Here is a 27,140-nt window from a genome sequence, read left to right on the forward strand (position 1 = left end):
TGGCTATAGAGGAACTCTGCGAGGTTTTCTGACTATAGAAGAGTTCCGAAAGGTCTACAATCCATGGAATAACATAGAAAACCTCCGAAAGGTCTTCTGGCTATAGAGTATCTCTGAAAGTTCTCTTGGTTATTTGTGACCTCTAAAAAGTCTTTTATCCATACAAGACTTCTGAAGGTCCTCTGACTATATACGATCTCTGAAAAGTCTTCTATCGATAGAAGGACTTTGAAGGAGACATCGGGAAGGTCTTCTGGCTATTGAAGGCCTCTGTAAGTTTTCTGACTGTAGAAGACATATGAAAGGCCTTTTGGTTATAAAAGGTCTTCTGGCTGTAGAACGCATCTGGAAGCTCTTTTGGCAGTAGAATGTCTCTGAACGGTAGTTTGGCTGTGGAACCCCTCTGAAGACCTCTGAAACGTCTGCTGGTTATCAAAGACGTCTGAAAGGTCTTCGGGCTGCAAACACGTTCTGGCACCCCTCTGATCTTAGGAAGGTATTCTGGCTACCAAAAACCTCTGAAAGGTCCTCAGGCTGTAGAAAAGTTATTCCGGCTGTAGAAGACCTCTGAAAGGGTGTCTATTTATTGGAGAGCTCCGACAAATATTCTACCATAGAAGACCTCTGAAAACTCTCCTGTCCATAGAAAAACTTCTGAAAGGCCTCATTGCTATAGTGAACCTATGAAAGGTCTTCTTTCTATAGAGGACCAGTCCTTAGAAGATCTCTAAAGAATATTATATCTATAGAAGACCTCTGAAGGGTCGTCCATCTATAGAAGACATCTGAAGGGTTTTCTATTCTTCGAAGGTCTTCTATCAATTAAAGACTTCTGAATGGTCTTCTGGCTATTGAAGACCTCGAAAAAGACACCTTGCTATATAAGGCTTGGGAAGGTATTCTGACATTAAAAGTTCTCTGAAAGATCTTCTATTAATATATGACCTCCGAAAAGTCTTCTGTCTACTGAAGAACTCAGAAAGGTCTTCCAGCTATTGGAGAGCTCTGACAACTAGTATACTTATAGAAGACCTCTGAAAACTCTCCTGTTCATAGAAAACCGCTAAAAGTCCTCCTTGCTATATTGAATCTTTGAAAGGTCTTCTATCTATAAAGGACCACTGAAAAGTTGTCGTTCCAAAAGAAGCCATCTGAAAAATCTTCTATCTATAGAAGACCTCTGATGGGTCGTCCATCTATGGAACACATCTGAAGGAGTTTCTATACTTCGAAGGTCTTCCATCACTTAAAGACTTCTATGAAGTCTTCTGGATATTGAAGACTTCGGAAAAGTCTCCTTGCTATATAATGCTTGGAAATGTCCACTGACTTTAGAACACCTCTGGAAGATCTTCTATCAATAGAAGACCTCTAAAATAACTTCAAGTTTCAGAAGTCCTCTGTACGATCCTATGTACATAGAAGACCTCTGAAAGTCACTTATCCACACCTCTTTACGGTTTCCTGTCTTGGTCTTCCGGGTTTTCAAGATAGAAATGACCTCTTGGAGGTTTTAAAAGCTCTTCTATTTTCAGTTCCTTTATAATCCCCTAACTTATCCCACCTCCCCCACTTGTCCAGCCAACCTGATCTCGATAAGAAATCAATCATTGATCTGATGATGTCTGATGGGTAAACTAAAATCATAAAATCATTTTGAAAAAACGTTCAATTTTTCCTTATCTCGTGAACTAATCGAAAAATTTGCCGTGCGTCATTTTTTTATTTTTATTTGTATGCTTTACGTTGCAAAACAATCGACAAGCGATCCATCGCTCGAAATGCCAATCGAACTGTAATCAATTTACCATTTTAAAACAATATCAAGAAATCAATCTTAACAAAAAACAAAGCGATCAATAAAACAATTAGTAATTGGTGTTTTAATTGTTGTTGTTAATGTTGAGATTACGCGCGGAATCAAAATCTCGCACCAAAAATCGATTCTAAAACAAAAAACCTGATTTCGATATGAAAAATGGTCAATGCACTTCCATGTAGGAACAGTTGCAGCGAGTAGTGGACATGAAGTGCCTAGGCTTGGTGGCAAGCGTAGCAGCCATTTTGGTGCATATCTTTCGTAATATATGTGTGTGTGTGTAGAACACTTCAGCTTATCATTTTCACTGTTCATTGATCACTTTGTCGAACAATTTATTTTAGATTCTCACTGACAGCTGTCAAAGCGTTTGCGAAACAGCGAAAAAAAAACTTCTGATCCGCTAAAATAAAACAACACCAACTTAGACACCTTTAATCTTTTAACTGTTATCTTTAGACGGTGTGGCTAACGTTTTTCCTGCCGCACTCACTCACTCACTCAACTGCCTGCCTGCCAAATGCCCGACACCGAACATAGAACTGAAACAACAGTAAAAAACAACGACTAACTGTCGTAGAACAGAGGCAAGTTTTCTTATTTCCGGTTTCTCCATATGATCGCCAGCCAACACACTAAAGCACCAAATGTTTACATGACAATCTACACTTGTTGAGTTTCATTTTTTTTTGCAAACAGAGTTGCCATGCTTGGTGGATTGTTTTGTTTAAAAATCAATTTTTATTCCAACCAAAATCTATAGCTATTTGTTCCAATTTCCGCTACATTGGCAATATTGTTTTTGCATTTGGCAAAAGCAGGGGAAGCTTTGGCGTTTTGTGTGGCTGCCTTAAGTAGCAAATACGAAGGTGGTGTACGAATATTTGTTTTGTGCTCTATTTGCTTTTCCAATTTCTTTGAAGAGCTCATTTGGATTAAATGTACTAGGGGTAGTATGGTGATTACTGGAAAGGTGGCTAGAACAGGTCTTCCATGTTGGAAGGTCATCTATGACTACAAGACCGTTCAAAGGACTTGCATGGTTAGAAGAATTTTCAGAGGTATTCTATGGCTGGATCTTTTAGAGGTATTTTATAAGTAGAAAGCCTTTCTTTCAGAAGTCTTCAATGCCAGAAGACCTTTTAGAGATCCTCTATGGCCAGAAAACCGTTCAGAGACCTTTAGGAGGTCCTCTATAGCCAGAAGTTCTTTTAGAGGTATTCTCTGCCTGGAAGTCCTTTTCGAGGTCTTCTATGGCAATGAAACCTTTTAGGGGTCCGATATGACTAGAAGTCATTCCAAAAGTCTTCAATGCCAGAAGACCTTTCAGAAGTCTTCTATGGCCCGAAAACATTTTAGAGGTCTTCTATGGTTGTAAGATCTTCCAGAGGTCATCCGTTTCTAGAAATAATTTCAGAAGTTTACAATGGCCAGCAGATCTTCTAGATATCATCTTTGATCAGAAGACCTTTCAGGGGGTTTCCACTGCCAGATGACTTTTCAGAGATATTCCATGATAGATGACCTTTTTGAGATCTTCTAAGGATAGAAGACTTTTCACAGAAGAAGACCTCTGAAAACTCTCCTGTTCATAGAAAACCTCTAAAAGGCCTCCTTGCTATAGTGAATCTCTGAAAGGTCTTCCATCTTTAGAGGTCCACTGAAAAGTTATCGGTCCATGGATGACATCTTGAAAATTTTCTATCTACAGAAGACCTCTGAAGGGTCGTCCATCTATAGAACACATCTGAAGGGGTTTCTATACTTAGAAGGTCTTCTATCACTTAAAGACTTCTAAGAGGTCTTCTGGATATTGAAGATTTCGGAAAAGTCTGCTTGCTATATAATGCTTGGAAATGTCTCCTGACTTTAGAACACCTCTGGAAAATCTTCTATCAAAAGAATACCTCTAAAATTTTTCAAGCTTTGTAAGACCTTCCCGAGGTCCTGTTTCTAGAAATAATTTCAGAAGTTTTCAATGGCCAGAAGATCTTCTAGATATCATCTTTGATCAGAAGACCTTTCAGGGGTCTCCACGGCTAGATGACTTTTCAGAGGTATTCCATGACTAGATGACCTTTTTGAGATCTTTTAAGGATAGAAGACTTTTCACAGATCTTCTATGGTCGGAAGATCTTTCAGATGCCTTCTATTACCAAAGGGCCATTCAGAGGTCTTCTATAAGTGGAAATCCCTTTTAGAGGTCTTCTGTGGCAGGAAGATCTTTAAGAGGTGTTCTATGTCTAGAAGAACTTTCAGAAGGCGGAATACCTTTCAGAGGTCTTCCATGGCCAGAAGACCTTTCAGATGTCTCTATAGCTTGAAATCTTATCAGAATTCGTCTATAGGTATTCTGTAGCTTGGGGACTATTCTGAGGTCTTCTATCCCCAGAAGATCTTTCAGAGGACTTCTAAGGATGGAAGACCCTTCAGAGGACTTCTAAGGATGGAAGACCATTCAGAGGTCTTCTATGGCTGGAAGACCTTTCAGAGATTTTCGGTGGCTAGAAATCCTTTAATAGGTAATTTATGGCCAGAAGATCTTTTAGGGGTCTTTTCTGGCTGGAAGATCTTTCAGAGGTGTTAGAATACATTTAGAGGTCTTTTATGGCTGAATACCTTTCAGAGGTCTTCTAAATCTATAACACCACTCACATGTTTCCTGTGCCTAGATGATCGTCCATATGTCTTCAATCAGAAGTCCTCTCAGAGTTCTTCTTCTTCTTCTAAGTCTAGAAGACCTACCACAAGTCTTCAAAAGTTAGAGGACATTTCACAAGTCTTCTATGGCTCAAAGACCTTTCAGAAGTCGTCTAATTTTAAGGCTATCACAGGTATTCTTAAATTAGAAGAGGTATTCTATGGCTAGAAGACCTTTCAGGGGCCTTCTAAGACCAAAACGCCTTTCGCATGTGGTCTTCTATGCTTAGAAGAACTTTCAGAGGTCTTCTGTAGCTTGAAGAAATATCGGCAGACGTCTATATCCTGAAGACTTATCAGAGGTCGTCAAGAGCCCGAAGACCTTTCAGAGGTCTTCTGTATCTGGAAGACTTTTTTTGAGGTCTTCTATGCCCATAATACCCTTCAAAGGTCTTCTGTAGCTGGAAAACGTTTTGGAGAACCTTTCAGTGGTCTTCCATGGCTACAAGATATTTTAGAGGTCTTCAATGCCAAGACCTCTCAGAGGTCTTATGTGACTGGAAGAGCTTTCAGAGGTCTTCTATGGCTGGAAGACCTTTTTGAGGTGTTCTATAACCAAAAGACCATTCAGAGTTTTTCTATGACCAAAACACATTTTAGAGGTCTTCTTTGGATAGAAGAACTTTTAGAGGTCGTCTATATGGCCTTTCAGAATTCTTCAATGGTCAGAAGACCATTCAGAGGTCCTCTATGGCCAGAAAGCTTTTCAGAGGTCTTATGTGTCTGAAAACATCTCACAGGCTGGAAAATCTTTCAGAGGTCTCCTCTGGCTGGAAGACCTTTCACAAGTCTTTTAAGGCTGTGGAAGATCTTTCAGAAGCCTTCTCGGGCTGGGAGACCTTTCAGGTGTTCTATGGCCAGAAGACCATTCAGAGGTCTTCCACTATAAGAAAACTTATCAAAGGTCTTTTATCGCACGAAGATCTTTCACAGGTCTTCTGTGGCTGGATGACCTTTCAGAGGTCGTCTATGTCTGGAAGATCTTTCGGAGGTCTCCTCTGATGGGGAAGACCTTTCTTCGGGGGTCTTCTTTTCAGAAGCCTTCTATGGCTAGAAGACTTTTCAGGGGTATTCTAAGATTAGAAGGCCTTCCACAGGTTTTCTAAAGCATTTTCCCGGTTGTATGAGACTTGAATGCCTTTTATAGATCTTCGAAAGCTAGAACCGTTTCACAGGTCTTCTGAGGCTAAGAGGCCTTTCATAGGTCGTATAAGGCTAGAAGGCCTATCACAGGTGTTCTAATGCCTTTCAGAGGCTTCTTAGGCTAGAATGCCTTTCACAGGTCTTCCAACGCTAGAAAGCCTTTCACAGGTCTTCTAAGGCTAAGAAGGCTTTTCATAGCTCTTCTATGCCAAGGAGGCCTTTCACGGGATTGCTAGGGCTTAGAGGCATTTCATAGGTCTTCTAAGGCTTAAAGACCTTTTATAGGTCTTCCATGGCCAGATGTCCTTTCAGAGGTTTTCTAAAGCTTGAAAACTTTTATAAGCCTTCCATGGCCAGAAGGCTTTTCACAAGTCTTCTACGGGTAGAAGGCCTTACACAGGTCTGCTAAGGCTTGGAGACATTCCATAGGTTTTCTAAGGCTTGAAGGCGTTTCTCTGGCCTTGTTAAGCTAGAAGGCCTTTCACAACTCATCTTAAGCTAGATAGCCTTTCACATCTTCTAAGGTTAGGAGACCTTTCACAGGTTTTCTTAGGCTAAAAAGTGTTTTCACAGGTCTTCTATGGCTAGAAGGTCTTTCACATGTCTTCTAAGACTAGAAGGCCTTTGAGAGGTCTTCTAAGGATAGAAGGTCTTTTATAGGTCTTCTAAGGCTAGAACGTCCTTCACAGGTCTTCTTAGGAAAGAAGGTCTTTCACAGGTCGTCTAAGGCTAGAAGGACTTTCACAGGTCTTCTAAGGCTAGAAGACCTTTAACAGGCTTCTAAGATTAGCAGTTTTTTAAAGGTCGTCTATGGCTACGAAGGCTATTCTCGGGCCTTTTAGACCTCTAAAGCGTGATGGCCTGTTACAGGTCTATTAAGGCTAGAATGTCTTTCACAGATCTTCCTAAGCTAGAAGACTTTCACAGGTCTTCTAACGCTAAAAGACTCATCACACCTCTTCTAAGGTTCTAACACAAGGTTTCTAAGCCTAGAAGATCTTCTACAGGTATTCTAAGGCCAGAAGGCCTTTCGCAGGTCTTCTAAGGCTAGAAGACCTTTCAAAGGTCTAGAAGACCTTTCACAGGTCTTTTAACGTTAGCAGGTTTTTACAGGTCTTCTAAGGCTACAAAGGCTTTTCTCGAGCCTACTGATCTTCTAACGCTCTACAGGTCTTTTAAGGCTAGAATGTCTTTCACAGGTCTTCTAACGCTAGAAGGGTATTCATGTGTCTTCTAAGGCTAGAAGACCTTTCAGAAGTGTTCTAAGGCTAAGAAAACATTTCACAAGTATTCTAAGGCTCTAAGGCCTTTCACAGGTTTTCTAACAGGTCTTCTAAAGCTAGGAGGGATTTAGCTGATATTCTAAGGTTAGCAGGTTTTTACAGATATTCAAAGGTTGCGAAGGCTTTTCTCAGGCCTTCTAGACTTTGAAACGTTTTTAAAGTATTCTAAATCTGCAAAACCATTCACAGGCTAGAAGGCCTTTCACAGGTTTTCTAATGCTAGAAACCCATCAACAGGTCTGCTAAGGCTAGAAAGCCTTTCACAGGTCTGCTAAGGCTAGGAGGTCTGCTAGAGCTAGAAGGGCTTTAACAAGTCTTCTAAGGGTAGAAGGCCTTTCACAACTCTTCTAAGACCTTTCATAGGTCTTCTAAGGCTAAAGGAATTTTCAGAGGTCTTCTGGGGCTGAAAGATCTTTAATACGTCTTTTGTGTTTAGAAGATCTTTCACAGGACTTCTTTGGCTAGAAAACTTTTCTTACAGGTCTTCAATGGCTATAATACCTTTCGCAGGTATTTTTTCTTTTTTTGTTTTGGACAGAATACCTTGCTCAAGGTTTTCTTTAACTAGAGGTTCTTTCTCACAGATTTTTTTTTGGCTAGAAGACCTTTCACAGGACCTCAGGGGCTAAAAGACCTTTCATAAGTCTTCAGCGGTAGGAAGATCCTTCACAGGTCTTCTGTGCCTAGAAACCCTTTCACAGATGTATGTTGGCTAAAAGATAGGTCTTCTAGGTTTTCTGAGCTAAGAAGACCGTTGACAGGTCATTTTACAGGTCTTCTATAGCTGGAAGGCCATTCACAGGTCTTCTATAGCCTTCACAGGCCTTTTATAGCTCGAGGACCATTTACAGGTCTTCTATAGCTGAAAGATATATCCAATTATTCTGTGACTAGAAAATTGTTTAGATTTCTCCTAAGACTAGAAGACCTTCGGAGGTCTTCTATCGCTAGAGGACCTTTTACAGGCATCAAAGCCGTTCTCTGATCTTCAAAACCTTTCAAAGATCTTCTAAGAGGTAAAGATCTTTCAGTGGTCTTCTATGGCTGGGAAAACTTTTCACCAGTCTTTTATAGTTAAAAGACTCTTTACAGGTCTTTTATAGCTGGAAGACTCTTCATGGATTTTTTAGTTGGAAGACCTTTAACATGTCTTCTGTAGGTCTAGTACCCAGCAAACCAAATGTCTGATGTCCGACAAGTCTGAACAATTTCGGAAGCAAAGTCGTTCAGATTTCGTTCCGATTTCTAAACGATTTTTCGTAGAGGAAATAGTTCAGCTTTGTTCCGATTTCGTTCTGATTTCGGAACGAATGTCGGAAAGAAATTTCCTTTCCGAATTTCCCAAGGATTTTCTTCAGATTTCGTTACGAAATCGGACCGAAATCGGACCGAAATCGATCCGATGTCGCTCCGACATTTCGTTCCGAAATTATGTCAACCACTTCATACAACTTTCGTTAAGATATCGTTACGATTTAGGATCAGTAGTGGAATTCTGTAACTCATTTGTCGAGTTACCGACAAATATCGGTAAAATTAAAATGCTCATAATTTCGGTAATTAACGAAAATGTTCGGTAAGTTAACAACCAAAATAAAAGTGTTGCTAAATCCTACCGATAGCAACAGTGCTGTCAACTTTTATTGATACTTTTCATTCATAGTTTTGCGTTTTAATTTTACCGATTTTTGTCGGTAACTCAAAAAATGAGTTGCAGAATTCCACTACAGATATCGGACGTATCGTCCGAATTTTGTTTCGATTGGTTTGCTGGGAATATATTGTTCCAATATATTTCCCAAAATTATCATACCGCATCATTAATCCTTTTATTATATTTATTTGACATAATATGTCAACAAAAACATTTTAAAACAAAGCCAGTCAAAATAGCGCAAATACATGGTACGCGTTGTATTTTGCTCTCGCTAGCAGGCTGGCTGGTTGGCTGTGGGTAGAGATAGAAAGAAAGCAGGCAATATGTGAGCTAGCAAAAAAAAAAAAACAAAAAAAAGCTAGCAAGCAGCGCACACACGAAGAGCAAGGCTAGAAGAAGCCAATAGCCGGACAAACGTAGTAAACAACGCAACGCAATCCAGAGAACAAAACACGGCAAACTATTTTGTACGGTGGTCGATCAAGTACGGCAACACGGCATCACCACCACCGCTACCACTTAACAAAGCTACCGTGAAATTAACGCTACGGAATAGAAAAAAAACATTATTTTACTTTCGTTACGGTTCCTTGGCCCGTCGCTGCAACAAGGAGATGTTTCAGTAACTACAACAGTACGCGGTCGTATTATTATTACTGTTGGTTATTATGTGTGTGTTGGTTGAATATTATTCTCGTTGATAGAAATTATTAAAATATTTAGAAAATTCCAAAGAAATATTAAAAAAATGTTCACCTAAAGGTGTTTGAGTTAATTGTTGTTAAATAAAATTGTTGTTATTTGGTTTTTATTTTCAATCGATCTGTGATCTTTAGACGTGACTTTTTGTGCGTTTCCTGTGATGAGTGTTTTTTTTTTGTTTAATTAAATGTTTACATTTTTGTTCAAATCAAATCAACGTTTCTTTTTTTTTTTTGTGCGGAGCCTTTGAAAATCCATACAAAAATAAAAATTTAACAACAACGAAAAATCAACAACATCAATAGATATATTTTACGAAATTGAAAAGAAAAATATTTATTTAAGAAAAGCATTTTCGCTATGCCAAAAAAAAAGATATCACAACAAAAGAGAGCAAATCAAAGAAAAGTCTGCAAAAATAAATAAATATTAAGGCAAAATATATTTACCTATGGAAAAATCATGTTTATAAACAAAAAATATTAATAATAGTATGTTTTTAGTAAATATTTACAATGAAAAGGAAATTTGGAGAAGAAATGCAAGAAAACTTAATGAATAAATAAAAATTCCAAAAACAGTTTCAAATTGGTGAATTAATTGCAACAAAACAAGAAATACTAATATTAATTATAATTTTGTGTAAGATATAATTCGAAAAAAAATATTTTGTGGCAGTGAACGAAGACCACAAGTGCAAGAGCTTTTATTGTTGTTTGTTACATAAATAGGAAAAGTAGTTGTTTGTAAAGAAATTAAAAGAAAATATATTTTAAATGGAAATATTGTATTTAGTGGTAAAAACAAAAGAAAAAGGAAAACTACAAATAAATAGTTGTGTTGTGCTTTGAGCGCAAGTCTACCACAAGTAATATGTAGCCAGAATATCCATTAACCAGAAATAAAAACGAGCGAATTTTGTAACCATCAAGGACGGAATAAAGTCCACATGGAAATTAATATTCAAAATTTTTAGTGGATAATATGCAAAATGGGGCGTACCAAAAAAAAAAAAAAAAAAAACAAGTAAAAAAGTGTCAGTCGGCTTTGCCGACAGATATATACCCTCAGCCAAAGTGAAGCGAAACTTTTACCTCCGGACAGATCGAATGTATTTCAGGTCTCTTCAGAATTTGGCCCTTTTTGGACATATGAACTTGCCGACAATAATGTGGAATAGGAATTAACTGCGCTAAGGCACAAATGTTGAACTTTTGTAGGGCAGGTACTCTTAGGGAGGAACTATATTGGCCATTTTAGAAGTTTAACTAAATTTTGATAAAATATTAGGAGATCCAAAGTGATATATTTTAAATATTGGGGAGAAGTACCGAAAGTTGTGGACCGGTATTGCCCATGTGACTAAGTTTGGATATAATATGACGAAGACCAAATGTTGGACCAAATCGGTTGAACAGTTCGAGAGTTATCGTGTTCTTCGACCGCCACATATGGTGACATAGGGGTTTTTTACACCTTTCGGTCTGTTTTCGCAAGAAATATGGACTTACCCCTGAAAAAACTTTTACCGTCGTAATGGTGGTAGCGTATGCAAATAGCTTCAACAAAAATCCAAGTAATTCGATAGCAGGTCTTAAAGTGAACTTATCCGAAATTTTGTGTGAGAGGTACCAAAAGGAGTAGACAAATTTAGTCCATATTCGTACCTGATCTATATCTGGTAGATATATTAGGATGTGCAAAGTATGGATTACATCGGTCACTCCCTTCAAGAGTTATCGTGCGCAAAGTTTTTCCGAACATTTCTGACGTTCTGTGGGGGAGGTACCTGAAGGAGTGGACCGATATAGCCCATCTTCGAATTTAAACTATGTTTTGGTAAAATATTAGGAAGACCAAATTTTGGACCGAATCGACAGATCCGTTCGAAAGTTATCTTGCGCTCCTACCACTACACAAGGTGTCATAGGGGCTTTTTGCAACTTTCCGGCCATTTTCTCGGGAAGTATGGACTTGCCCCTGATGAAACTTGTACCTTCGTATAGGGAACAGTGAATACAAGATGTTACAACAAAAACCAAGGCGATTCGAGAGGAGGTCCTAAACTGAACTTTTCCGAAATTTTGTGTGGGAGGTACTCGAAGGAGTTTACCGATTGAGTCCATATTGGAACCTCATCTAAGTCTGGTAGAAATTTCATAATGTGCAAAGGATGAACCAAATCGGTTACTCCCTTCAAGAGTTATCGTACGCACAAATTTTCCGAACATTTTCGAACTTTTGTGGGGGAGGTACCGGAAGTAGTGGACCGATATAATCCATCTTTGAACTTGAACTAAGTTTGGACAAAATATTACGAAAGCCAAATTTTGGACCGAATCGGCAGATCCGTTCGAAAGTTATCTTGCGCTCCAACCACTACACACGGTGTCATAGGGTTTTTTGTAACTTTCAGGCTATTTTCTCCGGAAGTATTGACTTGCCCCTAATGAAACTTACAGCTTCGTATAGAGGACAGCGAATACAACTTGCGTAAACAAAAATCAAAGCGATTCGAGACCAGGTCCTAAACTGAACTTTTCCGAAATTTTGTGTGGGAGGTACCCGAAGGAGTGGACCGATTGAGTCCATATTGGAACCTCATCTAAGTTTGGTAGAAATTACACGATGTGCAAAGTATGGACCAAATCGGTTATTCCCTACAAGAGTTATCGCGCGCACAAGTTTTGCGACAGTTTTTGAACATTTGTGGGGGAGGTACCTGAAGGAGTGCACCTATATGGCCCATCTTCGAACTTAAATCGAATCTGGACAAAATATTTCGATACCCAAAATTTGAACCGAATCGATTGATCCGTTCGAGAGTTATCGTGCGCACCAGCCAGCCAGACAGACAGACAGACAGACGGACAGACAGACGGACGGACATTGCTAGATCTACTCAAAATTGTCTGAAACGGATATCGTACAAACATACTTGGGGTCTAAAACCATTATTTCGATGAGGCACATTTTTGGTCGTATCAAAGTGTAAATACCCTCTTTAGCCTAAAGGCTGAGGGTATAATAAATAAATAACAAGTAAAAAAGTATCAGTCGGCTTTGCCAACAGAGATATACCCTCAGCCTGTATATTGAAACAATTTTTTTCCAAAATATGTATGTATTTAGGGGGTTCAAAAATTGTGGGCGTTTGAACCGACAAAAATGTTGATTAGGATTAAATATCAAAAGTTTTGCGGAGGAGATACTAAAAGGAATGGATCGACATTGACCGTTATGGAAGTGGATCTCCAGCCACAACATATGGTGCCATAGGGGGGTTTTACACTCTCCGGGCTGTTTGCTCAAGAAGTATGGACTTGCCCCTAAAAAACTTTTGCCGTCGTAATTGAGGCAGCGAATGCATGTTGCTTCAACAAAAATCAAAGTGATTCGATATCAGGTCTTAAAGTGAACTTATCCGAAATTTTGTGTGGGAGGTACCGGATGGAGTGGACAAATATAGTCCATATTTGAACCTGATCTACATCTGGTAGATATATTAGGATGTGTAAAGTATAGACCAATTCGGCCACTACCTTCAAGAGTTACCGTACGAACAATTTTTCCGAACACTTTTGAACTTTTGTGGGGGAGGTACCTGAAGGAGTGGACCGATATGGCTTATCTTCAAACTTAAACTATGTTTGAACAAAATATTACTAACGCCAAATTTTGGACCGAATCGGCAGATTCGTTCGAGAGTTATCTTGCGCTCCAACCACCTCACACGGTGTCATAGGGGTTTTTTGCAACTTTCAGGCTATTTGCTCAGGAAGTATGGACTTGCCCCTGATGAAACTTGTACCGTCGCACTATAGGTAATTTGCCCTGTTTTTGAGGCAAAAATTCGATTTTGCAACTTTTAATAATAATAATTTTTTAGTTGGCATTGAAAAAAGAATATGTCAAAATTTATTAATATGAATGTCATTTTTCAAAATAGCGTCATTATCGCGGTTAAAATAGCAGTCAAAGTGAGAATTTCGAAGAAGAACTAAAAAAATATATATTGTAAGGCATATTTCAATGTACTTAGAACCGCGGAAAATTAACCAAATATAAATATATGTAAAATGGAATAGATTGGCAATTGTGAGAAGAATTTATTTCATATATAATATAGCTTAAACATTTTGGGTAGCGACCAAAAAACACAAAAAGTCAGAAATAATTATTTTATTTTTCTTAAACTCACTTCATATAGACTTATACTAAATTGGCCGTGTTTGGCTGTGATTTTGCCACCTAGAACACATTACTGAAAGTCTTCTGCATTGGTATTACTAGGTTTCAAAACCCGATTTTGTCCGTTTTTTGATATTTATGAGATTTTATTAGGTTACTTCTCAATAAAAAGTCTTTAAATTGTGTAAGTTTGGTTTGAGGAAATAAATAATGAATATAAAAAATATTGTTGTCTACACTTTTATTGCAAGTAAAATAAGTAATAACGACAAATTTTTCGTTATATCCGTGGTTTTCTATGAACGGTGGGGCAGTAGTAAGGTTTATTTTATCTCTCTTTAACATTTTAATCATTGATACGGTTTAAAGGAGTACTAAACTCGTCTTTATTAACATATGTTCAAAAAATATACAAAATTATAATAACAATTCGTTGGAAAATCTACTCGCGGGGACAAAATTTTTGTTACTTACTACCGTGATCGTTTTCATCAGTTTGTTGTGTATAAGAAAATTAATGAAAATGGCATTGAAGAAAATAGCTTTGTTCGTTACATACGTAGTTGCTTATAACCGTTGTTCCTTATATCCGAATTTATCTGTAAAAATCTTTGTTTTATCTCACTTTTACACATAAATAATTTAAAAAGTTAAAAAATCCTATAGTTCCGCTGTTATTAATTTTTGTCTCAAAAACAGGGCAAATTACCTATAGTGCGTCGTATGGAGGGCAGTGAATACAAGTTGCTAAAACAAAAACCAAAGCGATCCGAGAGATGGCCCTAAACTGAACTTTTCCGAAATTTTGTGTGGGAGGTACCCGAAGGAGTGGACCGATTGAGTCCATATTGAAACCTTATTTAAGTCTGGTACACATTTCACGATGGGCAAAGTGTGGACAAAATCGGTTACTCCCTTCAAGAGTTACGGTGCGCACAAATTTTCCGAACATTTTTGAACTTTTGTGGGGGAGGAACCGGAAGGAGTGGACCGATATAGCCCATCTTTGAACTTAAACTAAGTTTGGGTAAAATATTACGAAAGCCAAAATTTGAACCGAATCGGTTTGTCCGTTCGAGAGTTATCTTGCGCTCCAACCACTACACACGGTGTCATAGGGTTTTTTGTAACTTTCAGGCTATTTTCTCAGGAAGTATGGACTTGCCCCTAATGAAACTTACAGCATCGTATAGAGGACAGCAAATATAACTTGCGTAAACAATAAAAAAATCAAAGCGATTCGAGACCAGGTCCTTAACTGAACTTTTCCGAAATTTTGTGTGGGAGGTACCCGAAGGAGTGGACCGATTGAGTCCATATTGGAACCTCATCTAAGTTTGGTAGAAATTACACGATGTGCAAAGTATGGACCAAATCGGTTATTCCCTACAAGAGTTATCGTGCGCACAAGTTTTGCGACAATTTTTGAACATTTGTGGGGGAGGTACCTGAAGGAGTGGACCTATATGGCCCATCTTCGAACTTAAATCGAATCTGGACAAAATATTTCGATACCCAAAATTTGAACCGAATCGATTGATCCGTTCGAGAGTTATCGTGCGCACCAGCCTGCCAGACAGACAGACAGACAGACAGACGGACGGACATTGCTAGATCTACTCAAAATTGTCTGAAACGGATATCGTACAAACATACTTGGGGTCTAAAACCATTATTTCTATGAGGCACATTTTTGGTCGTATCAAAGTGTAAATACCCTCTTTAGCCTAAAGGCTGAGGGTATAAAAAAAATTGAAGCCCATATATTTTATTTTTATATTATTATATTTTTTAAACCCTCCACCATAGTATGGAGGGTATATTAAGTTTTTTTCTGTTTGTAACACATCGAACTAATCATTTACGACCATATAAAGTATATCTTGATCAGGATAAAATTATAAGACGATCTAGGCATGTCCGTCTGTTGTAATCACTCTAGCGTTCGAAGATGGGCTATATCGGACCACTTTTTGGCATAGCCCCCATATAACGGTACCTCCCGATTTTCTGTATTTTAAAAATTTTAGCTACATTTTTTTGACCGAACTACTAGCAATTTCACGTTTGGGGTTCCCAGTGGTCACAAACCATCTCCACCAAAAACTGTCAACATAGGTCCATGTTTTGGTATAGCCCCTATATAACGGTACCTCCCAATTTTCGGTATTTTAAGGTATTTTATCTACATTTTTGACCGAACTACCTGTAATTTCACAGTTGAGGCTCCATCTAATCACAAACCATCTCCACACGCAAAAAAAAATCGGCCTCTCTAACATATGTCCCAAACATATTTTGCAGCAAACATATATATGTTTGCAACAGTCCCAAACATAATATATGTTTGGGTGGAAACAAATATATGTTTGGGTGCAAACATATATATGTTTGGGTGCAAACATATATATGTTTGGGTGCAAACATATATATGTTTGGGTGCAAACGTATATATGTTTGGGTGCAAACATATATATGTTTGGGTGCAAAGATATTTATGTTTGGGTGAAAACAATTTTATGTTTGGGTGGAAACAATTTTATGTTTGGGTGGAAACAATTTTATGTTTGGGTGCAAACATTTTATATGTTTGGGTGCAAAAAAAATACAAACCCAAAAGGCACAAAAAAACAAACACATGCACCAGTGAGCGCTTACTAAGAGCAAGGGAGCGTAAAATTCAATGTAAAACACTTTAAAATGTGTGCTCACTTGCTCTCAGTAAGAACTCACTGGCTATCTCCATAGTATACACACAAATGTTGAGGTTGTTTATTGGAAGGCAAAAGAACAACAAACGCATAGGTACATACAAAATTCCAAAGAAATACATAACACAATTTAATAAAAGAAAAACTGATTGAAATAATTTGTAAATAGTCACACTTTTAAAAAGAAAAAATATATAGAAACGTAGTTGAATGCTTCTCCTTTGTTGTGAAATAAAACAAATTGTCCTCATAGTTGAAATCATCAGCGGGGAATCTGCATCTAGAATCAAATGATTATGTAATGTAATAAATAAATATGGATATGCCATATTTCAAATATACACAAGTATGTATGTAATTACCAATATTAAATGCGATTTCTTCCTTGTCCAATAAAATAATTCCATTCAACTTTCCGATTCAATTATAAAATGTATTGGGCATTTAATTTACTAAAAAGCACAATTTCTTTAAGAAAACACAAAACACTGATTTATTCACTCACTTTACCGTCTTGACTCTACACATCTAAAACACTGAAGAAAGAAATAAAATATAATTCATATCATTTCTTCTTTTCTTATTCTCCTCCTAAGTTTGTTAACAACAACAAAACAAGAAACACACGAGTTTGTCGCATACACGCCACCAAAGCCCCCTTCTTCGCTTCTACGTCTTCTATTATACAATACACACAACTCTTCATTATAAAACAGCAATCCACAGCCGCGAGAGCACTGTTATTACTCTCGTTGAAAAACATCCTCTCTCCACCCATGAAAAAAATGTTCTAACATAAAAAATATGTTGGTACCCAAACATATCAAATTGAGATATGTTACAAAATGTTGCAAACATATATTTGTTTGGACCCAAACATATTATGTTTGGATCCAAACATTAATTTGTTTGCAACCGGTCCCAAACATATATTTGTTTGGATCCAAACATATTTCTAACATAAATTTTTCTGCGTGCACCAAAACCTATCAACATAGGCCCATGTTTTGGTATAGCCCCCATATAACGGTACATCCCGATTTTCGGAATTTTGTGGATTTTAACTAAATTTGTTTGACCAAACTACCTGCAATTGAACATTAGAGGTTCCCAGTAGTGGTCACAACACATCTTCAAAAACAGTCAACATAGGTCCATGTTTTGGTATAGCCCCCATATAAGGGTATCTCCCGATTTTCGGTATTTTGTTGGTTTTTGGCTACAATTTTTTTACCGAACTACCTGTAATTTGAATGTTGAGATTCATAATAATCGCAAAATATCTCGACTAAAAACTGTCAACATAGGTCCATGTTTTGGTATAGCCCCCATATGGCGGTACCTCCCCATTTTTGGCATTTTTCACCGAACTATCTGTAATTCGAAATCTGTACCTCCAGATTTTCGTTTTTTTATTTTGGCTACAATTTTTGACCCAAACATCTGCAATTCGACATTTGAAGTTCCCAGTGGTCACAAAACTTCTCCATCAAAAACATAGGTCCACACTTTGAAACAGCCCTATATAAGGTTCCTGACAGATTTAATACATTTTTGTATGTTTTTATACCCTCAGCCTTTAGGCTAAAGAGGGTATTTACACTTTGATACGACCAAAAATGTGCCTCATAGAAATAATGGTTTTAGACCCCAAGTATGTTTGTACGATATCCGTTTCAGACAATTTTGAGCAATGTCCGTCCGTCTGTCTGTCTGTCCGTCTGTCTGGCTGGCTGGTGCGCACGATAACTCTCGAACGGATCAATCGATTCGGTTCAAATTTTGGGTATCGAAATATTTTGTCCAGATTCGATTTAATTTCGAAGATGGGCCATATAGGTCCACTCCTTCAGGTACCTCCCCCACAAATGTTCAAAAATTGTCGCGAAACTTGTGCGCACGATAACTCTCGAAGGGAATAACCGATTTGATCCATACGTTGCACGTCGTGAAATTTCTACCAGACTAAGATGAGGTTCCAATATGGACTCAATCGGTCCACTCCTTCGGGTACCTCCCACACAAAATTTCGGAAAAGTTCAGTTTAGGACCCGCTCTCTCGAATCGCTTTGATTTTGTTGTAGCAACTTGTATTCACTGCCCCCCCATACGACAGTATAATTTTCATCAGCGGCAAGTCAATACTTCCTGAGAAAATAGCCTGAAAGTTACAAAAAACCCCTGTGACACCGTGCTTAGTGGTTGGAGCGCAAGATAACTCTCGAACGGATCAACCGATTTGGTCCAAAATTTGGCCTTCGTAATATTTTGTGCAAACTTAGTTTAAGTTCGAAGATAAGCCATATAGGTCCGCTCCTTCAGCTACCTCCCCCACAAAAGTTCAAAAATGTTCGGAAAAATTGAGCGCACGATAACTCTTGAAGGGAGTGACCGATTTGGTCTATAGTTTACACATCCTAATATATCTACCATATGTATATCAGGTTTGAATATGCACTATATTTATATTTGTCCACAACTTCGGGTACCCCTCCCACACAAAATTTCGGATAAGTTCACTTTAAGACCTGCTCTCGAATCACTTTGATTTCTGTTGAAACAACTTGCATTCGCTGCCTAAATTACGACTGTAAATGCTTTTTCAGGGGCAAGTCCATACTTCTTGAGAAAACAGCCCAAAAGGTGTCCAAACTTAGTTTCAGTTCGAAGATTGGCAACAACTACCCGTACTTCCCTCCAATATTTAAAAAAAAAAAATGTCACTAAAATGGTATGCACGATATCCCTTGAACGGGGCGACCAAATTGGTCCAAACGTTGGATCTCCTAATTTAGTTTAACTTTTAAAATGGCCGATATCGATCTTCTCCTTATGGTACCTCCCCCACAAAAGTTCAACAATTGTGTCGATCTGTCCGTAGATGAATACTTCAATTCACATAGGCTGAGGGTATATCTCTGTCGGCAAAGCTGATACTTTTTTACTATGGTTGACCTTCACATACCAATTTTTTGTAGAATTCAAACTGCAAGTCTATCAGAACCGTAATGAAACATTTCATGTGGCTGAAATATTCTCAGAAATGGCTGGAAGATTCTTCTTTGCTTACAAGTTCTGTCAGATATCTTCTACGTCTTCTTCCACAAGTCTTATCACAACATCCGCGACGGGACATAGGGAGACTTCTCTCTTGTCAATGAGTGCACACCGATTCATATTGGCTCAATGATATGGAACCTATTTCTTATCGCCGAGTCTGAACAGCGTGTCTTACGACAGTATCAGGCAAAAAGGGGCACACGTGCCCTTGATGGGAGTAATAACAGAACAACCATCATTCAGTCTTCGCTCAGCAGTCGGTGAAGAAGGTTGTGCTGTCGCTTGTTTCAATGACTATTAATTTTAGCAATGCATTAACGCACACGATGTTTGCGGAGAGAGCGAAATTTACGCTCTGTGTTTACCTCTTACGACACCACTTGTAAAGAAAGTTTTTCATGACTGAAGTACTCGGTACATTTGTATGTTGTGGTCACGCATTGAACCGCAGACCTTCTGAATGCAAGACAGACGTGCTTATTACTGCACCACGGTGGCTCCCAGGTCTTCTATAGCAGGTTTTAATAATTAGATACTATTCAGAGATATTAGATACTATTCAGAGATATGGAATAGTCATCCTATAGTCAGAAGACTTCTTTAAGGCTCCTAAAATTAGAAGATCATTCAGGGGCCCTCTAAGGCTAGAAAGCCTTTTCCAAGTCTTCTATGGCTAGGACGACTTTCCCACGTTTTCTAGACCTCTTTCTCATGTCTTCTATAATTAGAATACCATCCACAAGTTTAGTTAAAAGGTACGTATGTCTACATTTAGAAGACCTTTTAGAGGCCAGAGGTGTTCTAAGCTAGAATACCTTTCAGAATTCTTTTTCTTTTTTCAGAGGGATTTTCTGAACAAGAAAACCATCCAGAGGTCTTATCAGCTAGAAGACTTTTGAGAGATCTGTTGTGGCTATAAATCCTATAATTTGAAGATCATTCGCAGGCTTTCTGAAGATCTAGGCTAGAAGAACTTTCACAGGTCTTTTAGGGTCTCGAAAACCTTTCAGAGGTCTCTTAAAGTTTATAGACAGGTCTTCATTCGCGGTCTTCTAAGGCGAAAAGATTTTTCAGAGGTCCTTTCAAAGGGCTTTTAAAGCTACAGGACCTTTTATAGGTATTTTATGATTGGAAGACCCATCAGATGTCTACTATGCTAAAAAGGTCTCTTAGAGGTCTTCTAAGACTATGAGTGGAAGACTTTTCACAGGACTTCTAAGGCTAGAAGAATTTTCTTAGATTTTCTATAAGTAGGGGACCATTTCATGGTACTGTAAAGCTCTAAGACTTTTTAGAGGGCTGGAAGATCTTTCACGATGACTGGAAAATCCTTCAGATGTTTTCTAAAACTTGAAGACCTTTCACAGGACTTCTATAGATTGCCTGACGACCTTTTACAGGGGTTCTTTGGATAGAATACTTTTCACAGGTTGTTTATATGTAGACGACCATTCACGATATTCTAAGACGATTTTTCGAAGGTATTCTATCGCTAGAAGACCATTTACAGTACTTCTATTGGTCGGAGGCCTTTCACAGATATATTCTATGGCTAGAAGACAATTGTGAGGTCTTCTAAGCCTAGAAGACTTTTCAGATGTCTTCTATCACTAGAAGACCTTTCATAGGCCTTCTATAGCTCGAGGGCCTTTCACAGGTACTTTATGGCTTTAAAACCTCTCACTGATTTTCTATGGCTAGAAGACCTTTCAAATGGCTCCTATGACTGAAAGTCGATTCACAGGTCTTCTTTGTTAAGAAGACCTTTAACAGGTCTTCTATGTATGGAAGACCCTACCAAAGCTACAAGACCTTTCACAGCTTTTCTATGGCTAAAAGTCTTCTAGGGCTGAAGGTTCTTTCAAAGGCCTTCTAAAGCTGGAAGACTTGCCACAACTCTTTCTATGGCTAGAAGGCCTTTCACAAGATTCACTACAAGATCTTTCACAGTTCTTCTATTATATGGCTAAAGGGCCTTTCACGGGTATTCTATGGCTGGAAACCCTTTCACTGTTTTTCTATGGTTAGAAGACCTTTCAAATGGCTCCTATGACTGAAAGTAGCTTCACAGGTCTTCTTTGGTTAGAAGACGTTTAACAGGTCTTCTATGTATAGAAGACCCTACCAAAGCCACAAGACCTTTCACGGCTTTAATATGGCTAAAAGTCTTCTAGGGCTGAAGGTTTTTTCAAAGGCCTTCTAAAACTGGAAGACCTGCCACAACTCCTTCTATGGCTAGAAGACCTTTCACAAGTTTCGCTGCAAGATCTTTCACAGTTCTTCTATAGCTAAAGGGCCTTTCACAGTACTTCTATGACTCGAAGACGTTTCTATAGCTCGAGAGCCTTTCACAGGTACTCTATGACTGGAAACCCTTTCTTTGTTTTTCTATTGTTAGAAGACCTTTCAAATGGTTCCTATGACTGAAAGTCGCTTCACAGGTCTTCTTTGTTTAGAAGACCTTTAACAGGTGTTCTATGTATGGAAGACCCAACCAAAGCTACAGGACCTTTCACGGCTTTACAATGGCTAAAAATCTTCTAGGGCTGAAGGTTCTTTCAAAGGCCCTCTGAAGCTGGAAGACCTGCCACAACTTCTTCTATGGCTAGAATAATTTTCACAAGTTTCGCTGCAAGATCTTTCACAGTTATTCTATGCCTAAAGGGCCTTTCACAGCACTTCTATGGCTCGAAGACGTTTCGCTGTTCTTCTAAGGCTTGAAGACCTTTCGCAGCTCTTCTATGGCTACAAGACCTTACACAGGTCTTGTGTTGCCAAAGAACCGTTCACAGGTCTTCTATCTCTAGAAGACCATTCTTGGAACTTCTGTGGCTAGAAGACCATTCAGAGTTTTTTAAAAAAAAATCTTTCAGATTTCTGGAAAACCAGACTATTTAGAAATCTGTTATGGCTAGAAGACAATTGAGAAGTCCTCTGTTCTATCCCTAGAACACCTTTCACATGTCTTTTATAGCTCGAAGGCCTTCACAGGGCTTATATGGCTGGAAGACTGGTAACTGGTTGTATATGGCTACAAGACATTTCAAAGGGTTCCCATGACTGAAAGACTCTTCACAGGGGTTTTATTCATAGATATTTTATGGCTGGAAGACCTGCTACTGATCTTCTATGCCTAGATGACCTGTGACAGGACTTCTATGGCTAGTTGATCCTTTACAGGGCTTCTATGTCTAGAAGACCTTTTACAGATTTTCTCAGGCTACAAAATCTTTCACATGTCTTCTATGTCCAGCAAACCTTTCCGAGGTCTGCCTGCTAAAGGATAACGACTTTTATTGATTCACAGATTTTTTCACAGGTCTTCGCGGGCTAGAATACCTTTCGCAGATCTTCCGTGGCTAGAGAACCGTTCACATGGCTTCTAAGGTGAAAAGAACATTCTGAGCTCTTCTATGGCTAAAAAGACCTATCAGAGGGCTTCTGAGGGTAGCAGGCCTTTCACAGGTTGTCTATGGCTAAAAAACCAGAGCTTTCAGATGTCTCCCATGTTAGCGGAAAATTGGGAGGTTGTCTAAGGCTGCAAGGCTTCCAAAGGTATTTTATCACTAGAGGTCTTCAAATCTAGAAGTCCTTTCACAAGTATTCTGTGGGTACAAGGTCGTTCGCCCGTTTTTTAATATTTAAAGACCCTTTACAGGTCTTCTATAAGTAGGAGACCAATCACAGCTATTCAATGGCTCGAAGAATTATCACCGGTCGTCTGTAGTCAGACGGTATTTCACAGACCTTCTATAGTTAAAAGTCCTTTCAAAGGTCTTCTATAGCACGATAACTCTCCAAGGGCGTAACCGATTTGTTCTAAATTTTGTATATCATAATGGTCCACACATTCGGATACCTACCACACAAATGTTTACAATTTTTCGCAGATATGCAGATATGTCACAGATCAAATTTGTTTGTCGGAGGTTTTCCTGTCGGCCTCTATTACGACGGTGCAATTTTTCTTATGGAGCAAGCCCATACTTCCCGAGATAATTGATGCCCAGCCAGCACCAACTGAAATAACTGATGAACACAATAAGTTGAGAATTCAGTATCCGATTTGACCGAAACGTTGCACCTGACCGTACGTTGTTTGATCCAAAAAAGATACAAAAGTTCTAAATGTTCACCTAAATGCAAGGGCCCTTATCTATTGAAGGTAAACTTAGAATAAGGCCAAATGTAATACGTTTCATGTTCGTCGACTCGATTGATTACGGAGGTCATTGACCTAAAAGGTTGTTTTGACTTCTTCTTCTTCGGTGTTCCATAACTAATCTGTCAGTATGTAACGATTGCCCTTCAAAGATATGCCAGTCACGATATTTGTTTGATGGTCAAACAATCGCTTTTGTTATAACGAGATTAAATTTCAGATACTGCTTAAAATATGTGTTCTACAACGATTTTATCCAACATACTACACAATTATATCTACAGAAAACATATCTTGCTGTCAGTGGAATAATGGGGAATACTTTTTCTGACAAACAAAACACTTAAAACAGGTCACAAGGGCCTTGAAATATCCTATAGCATTTTTGCTGTTTTTAGTCGGAAATTTGGATTTCTTCTAGTCAAGGTACGGTTATAATATGAATATGTTATTGCGACAATTTTTGGATGCCACCGTGGTGCAATGTAAGCCCCCCACAAAATTCATTAACACTTTTGTGCTTAGGTGCAAAAGATCAACTAAGTCAAGATTTTTCTCGTCCCCATGGCCCCCACCCTTGCGTACGTCCCTGCCTCCACCATAGTATGGAGGGTATATTAAGTTTGTTTTTTCTGTTTATGACACATCGAACTAATCATTTGCGACCCTACAAAGTATATATTCTTGATCAGGATAAAATTCTTCGACGATCTCGTCATGTCCGTCCGTCTGTTGTTATCACTCTAGCGTGCGCAATAATTGAGATAGAATGCTAAACTTTTGCTCCTGAGTCTCTTTTTTCCATAGGAAGGTCAAGTTCGAAGATGGGCTATATATGTCCACGTTTTGGTATAGCCCCCGTTTTAAGGTATCTTGAGGATTTTATCTATATTTTTTGACCAAACTAACTAAAATTTGACATTTGAGGTTCTTAATGGACGTCTCAAGAGATCAACAAACTTCTGCATCAAAAATCGTGAAGATAGGTCCACGTTTTGGTCTAGGTCCCATATAACGGTACCTCTCGATTTAAGGTATTTTGAAGCTTTTAGCTCCATTTTTTGACCGAATAAGCTGACATTTGGCATTTGATTATCTACTAAAAACTGCCAAGATAGATCCACGTTTTGGTATAGCCCCCATATAACGATACCGCCCGATTTCAAGTATTTTGAGGCTTTTAGTTACATTTTCTGACCAAATTAGCTGAAATTTGACATTTGAGGTTCCCAATGACCAAAAATCTTATCCATTTAAAATTGCAAATATAGGTCCATGTTTTGGTATAGCCCCCATATAACTGTACCTCCCACTTTTCGATATTTTGAGGATGTTAGTTACAACAATTATGGACATTGTCCACGGGAACTTACCGCTTTATACTTGTTTTATTTCACTGTTTTAAATTTTGTTTTGTCAGCGTTCGCTTTTTATACCCTCGGCCTTTAGGCTAAAGAGGGTATATACACTACATACACTTTGATACGATGAAAATGTGCCTTATCGAAATAATGGTTTTAGACACCAAGTATGTTTGGACGAAATGTGTTTCAGACAATTTGGAGTCGACGGACGTTGCTAAATCCGTCCGTCTGTCTGTCTGGCTGGTGCGCACGATAACTCTCGAACGGATGAACCGATTTGGTGCAAAATTTGGCTTTCGCAATATTTTGTCCAAACTTAGTTTAAGTTCGAAGATGGGCTATATCGGTCTACTCCTTCCGGTACCTACCCCACAAAACTTCGATAACGTTCGGAAAATTTGTGCGCACGATAACTCTTGAAGGGAGTAACCGATTTGGTCCATACTTTGCCCATCGTGAAATGTGTACCAGACTTAAATAATATGGACTCAATCGGTTCATTCCTTCGGGTACCTCCCACACAAAATTTCGGAAAAGTTCAGTTTAGGGCCATCTCTCGAATCGCTTTGATTTTTGTTTTAACAACTTGTATTCACTGGCCTCCATACGACGGTACAAGTTTCATCAGGGGCAAAACCATACTTCCTGAGAAAATAGCCTGAAAGTTGCGAAAAACCCCTATGACACCATGTGAGGTGGTTGGAGCGCAAGATAACTCTCGAACGGATTTGCCAATTCGGTCCAAAATTTGGCCTTAGTAATATTTTGTCCAAACATAGTTTAAGTTTGACGATAAGCCATATCGGTCCACTCCTTCAGGGAATTCCCCCACAAAGGTTCAAAAATGTTCGGAAAAATTGTTCGTACGAAAACTCTTGAAGGGACGGACCGATTCGGTCCATACTTTACACATCCTAATATATCTACCAGATATAGATGAGGTTCGAATATGGACTATATTTGTCCAGTCCAAACAAAATTTTGGATAAGTTAACTTTAAGACCTGCTCTTGAATCACTTTGATTTTTGTTGAAGCAATTTTTATTCGCTGCCTCAATTACGACAGTAAAAGTTATTCAGGGGCAAGTCCATACTTCTTGAGAAAACTGCCCGAAAGTTGTAAAAAATCTCTATGGCACCAAATGTTGTGACTGGAGAGCTCGAATCGAACACTGCGTTCGTCCACACTTTGGATATTGTAATATTTGTAAGATGAAATTCGAAGGTAGTGCTTATAGGTGCCACTCCTTCCGGTACCTCCCCCACAAAAGTTTGAAAATATTCGCTAAAATGCTACGCGCGATTTCTCAAAGACGTAGCAACCGATTTGGTCCAAACTTTGGATCTTTAAATATTGTCAAAACTTAGTTTATGTTTAAATTTGGGCCCTACTACCCTACCCACTCAAATGTTCAACATTGTGGTTGTGGTGTGGTTAAGGGTCTGTTCGAGGATCCTTTGGACATTTTTACCGAAGGGTTTCCTAGTGGCCCTGTTTACAGCGCCACTAGTGTGATAAAAAAACCATATACATATATCGATATCCCCGCAAGTTTTTGAGGTTTAATCCTATCGAATCTTTTGTCGATTCATACGCCGAAAAGTTTGAAAACCCCCTAAATCCATGTTTTTTTTTTTTTTTTTTTTTTTTTTTTTGGGAAAAAAAGGCTGAGGGTATATCTCTGTCGGCAATACTTTTTTACTTGTTAATATTAATTTTAATTGATTTTTCGTTAGAGTCGAGCTTAACGACCAACAGCCATTGGCAAGTGAAAAAGGAAAGCCGAACCACCACTATGTGACATGTTTCGCCTTTGGTAGAGGCTCATCAGAGCCTCTAGTGTATACTCTGATTGGCCTTAAGGCTGAGGGTGGTATTAAAACTGAACTAAAATCTGGCAACCCTGTTTGTATTAATTATTAAAATTTGTGCACCACGTGCTTTTGTTAAAAAAGGTATTTATATAATTTTTCTAAATTAATTCTGTGATCGTGTTATCAAAATTTGTCTAGAAGCGTGGCAATTATGGACATTTTTTATTAATTGCGCTAATCGGTGAAGTTTTAATAAATCCATTTTGTCCTTATATCACTTAATTTGTTTTGTACGTTTTCTAATCGATACATTTCTTTAGCTCTCGTTTTTCTTTCATTAACACAGAATTTGTTGTTGAAATCTTTCCATGCCATATTTCTTTGTCACATTAAAACTGATTTATCAACATGCGATTTCTATAAAATAATTTACCATAAAAATGTCAAATGTTCAAAATGCCGCATTAATTAATAAAAAATAGTATTAGTTAAAAAAATGACGCCTAAAATTTGTGTCTATTCGCATAACCAGT

At 38.4% G+C, this 27,140-nt stretch overlaps 1 protein-coding gene across 9 annotated transcripts in view; it reads left to right on the forward strand.

Annotated features, from left to right (window-relative positions):
* Positions 1-27,140, forward strand: part of SNF4Agamma (SNF4/AMP-activated protein kinase gamma subunit) — a 501,567-nt gene that overhangs the window by 219,572 nt on the left and 254,855 nt on the right. The window contains exon 1 of one of the 9 annotated variants that reach the window (XM_073980020.1): positions 8,828-9,946. The exons of 4 other annotated variants lie outside the window; for them this stretch is intronic. The gene's annotated coding sequence lies outside the window, so the exon portion shown is untranslated. Of the gene's footprint in view, positions 1-8,827; positions 9,947-27,140 lie in introns of those variants that run through there. 4 more of the 9 variants (XM_073980036.1, XM_073980044.1, XM_073980029.1 and 1 more) reach the window with 4 other exon arrangements.

This window comes from Musca autumnalis, unplaced genomic scaffold (genome assembly GCF_047663935.1).
Source record: "Musca autumnalis isolate F117 unplaced genomic scaffold, ASM4766393v1 scaffold_1, whole genome shotgun sequence".
In the NCBI taxonomy this organism is placed as follows: Eukaryota; Metazoa; Arthropoda; class Insecta; order Diptera; family Muscidae; genus Musca; species Musca autumnalis.